The 2,375-nt window shown below is 54.9% G+C and overlaps 1 pseudogene; it reads left to right on the top strand.

Annotated features, from left to right (window-relative positions):
- The first annotated feature begins 497 nt into the window (after positions 1-497).
- Positions 498-2,039, top strand: LOC114024575 (annotated as a pseudogene).
- The last annotated feature ends 336 nt before the right edge of the window (positions 2,040-2,375 follow it).

The raw sequence follows: 2,375 nt of genomic DNA, 5'->3' as shown, positions 1-2,375 counted from the left end.
CACACACACACACACACACACACACACACACACACACACACACACACGTGAGATGAGACAACTGACAAGAATTTTAATATTGTAGGCTCCTTCCCCCAACAGAGAACCCAGGGCAGAGACATGGGGAAGGGGTCCATTCAGTCTCAGGATCACCTGCAGCCAGGCTCGCCTTTCTGGTGGGAAAAGGGCGGGGCCTTGTGGAGAGGCAGAGACTTGTGAACCAGGAATCGCCAAATCACTGGCTGGGTGGGCGGGGCTTGACCCACCCCCTAAGCCCTTATAAGGGCAGTCCAGCGAGGACGCGGGTAGTTGAACTTTGGAGTCAGGCAGAGCTACCTGCAGGCACTCCAGGCTTGCAGTGGGGGCTCTTCCTTATTAGAAGGAGGAGCCGGGCTGGCATCGAAATCGTGTCGGGGCTCACTGGGGAGACCAGGGGCCGCTTTGCGACGATTCTCGACCCTCCCCGCGGCCACGCAGCGTGCCCAGCTTTGGACAACATGACCACCCAGGGGACCAGCAGCCAGACTGTGACTGAGTATGTCGTTCGAGTCCCCAAGCACAATCTCAAGAGGTACAATATCATGGCTTTCAGTGCAGCCGACAAAGTCAACTTCTCCACCTGGCACCAGGCCAAGATGGAACGGGATCTGAGCAACAAGAAGCTCTATCAGGAAGACGAGATGCCAGACTCTGGGGCCGGCAGCCAGTTTAAGCGAAAGCTCAGGGAGGAGGCCAGGAGGAAGAAGCATGGCATCGTTCTCAAGACCTTCAAGCCCGAGGACCAGCCCTGGCTACTCCAAGTCAATGGCAAAAGAGGCAGGAGGTTCAAGGGAGTCAGGAAGGGTGGTGTGACAGAAAACACCTCCTACTACATCTTTACTCAGTGCCCTGATGGGACCTTTGAAGCCTTCCCTGTACACAACTGGTACAGCTTCACTCCTCTGACCCAGCACAGGACACTCACTGCAGAGCAGGCTGAGCAGGAATGGGAAAGGAGGAACAAAGTGTTGAACCACTTCAGCATCATGCAGCAACATCGGCTAAAGTACCAGGACCCTGGGGAGGAGGAGGAGGAATGCAAAGGGAAGAAGAAGCGGAAGAAGCCCAGTGAACTCCAGATCCATGACCTGGAGGATGACCTGGAGATGAGCTCCGATGACAGCAGTGGCAGTGAGGAGGGGGAGAAGGTCTCCAAGACCAAGAAGAAGGCGGCTCCCTCCAGAAGGGGCAAGAAGAGGAAGGGCTCTGATGATGAGGCCTTTGAGGACAGTGATGATGGGGACTTTGAGGGCCAGGAGGTGGACTACATGTCAGATGGCTCCAGCAGCTCTGAGGAGGAGGCAGTAGGGAAACCCAAGGTGGTCCAGCAGGAGGAGGAAGGCCCTAAAGGCATCGATGAAGAAAGGGAAAGCAGTGAAGAGAGTGAGGAGGAACAACCCCCAGAGAAGGAGGAAGAAAAGAAGGCACCTACCCCACAGGAGAAGAGGAGGAAAGGAGACAGCAGTGAGGAGTCAGAGACCTCTGAGGAGAGTGACATTGACAACGAGGCAACCTCGGCTCTCTTCATGACAAAGAAGAAGATGCCCCCCAAGAGGGAATGGAAGGCCTCAGGCAGCAGCTCCAGGGGAGACAGCTGCCCAAGCACATCCATCGTGGGCAGTGGCAGCAAGTCCCCCACCCTCCGGGCAGCTGCCAACAAGCTGGAACAAGGGAAGCACCAGACGGGACCCAGCGATATGCCTGCCACCAAGCACCTGAGGTTAGGTGGGCCTCAGAGCATCTCAGGGAAATCCACCCCCCAGCCCCAGTCTGGCAAATCCACGCCCAGCAGTGGTGACGTGCAGGTGACAGAGGATGCAGTGAGACGCTACCTGACCCGAAAACCCATGACCACCAAAGACCTGCTGAAGAAGTTGCAGACCAAGAAGACAGGGCTGAGCAGTGACCAGATGGTCATTGTGCTGGCCCAGATCTTGAAGCGCCTCAACCCTGAGCACAGGATGATCAATGATAAGATGTACTTCTCCCTCAATCAATGACGACCAGGCCCATTGTGGGCCACAGGGCTCATACTGGACACAGGAGATCCCCACACCTGCCTCCCCTCACCTCCTGGGGGGCAATAAAATCTGCTTGGGGTTTAAAATTTTTTTAATATTTCAATAGCAGTGTTATTATTAGATCTTCCTGTCACTGGTAGCCTGGTGACAGAATCATAAAATGTTAGTGCTACAAGGGACCGTAGACATCACCTACTCCAAACTTCTCACTGAACTGATGAGCAAACACAGAGACCTAGACACCACGTGACTTGCCCCGAGTCCTAAGTTAGTCAGTGGCAGAGTTGGGTCTAAACTGACTGAATATGGATCCTC

The sequence above is a fragment of the Vombatus ursinus genome, unplaced genomic scaffold (assembly GCF_900497805.2).
Source record: "Vombatus ursinus unplaced genomic scaffold, bare-nosed wombat genome assembly UNPS02014821.1, whole genome shotgun sequence".
NCBI lineage: Eukaryota > Metazoa > Chordata > Mammalia > Diprotodontia > Vombatidae > Vombatus > Vombatus ursinus.
This window is presented reverse-complemented; position numbering and strand designations above follow the sequence as displayed.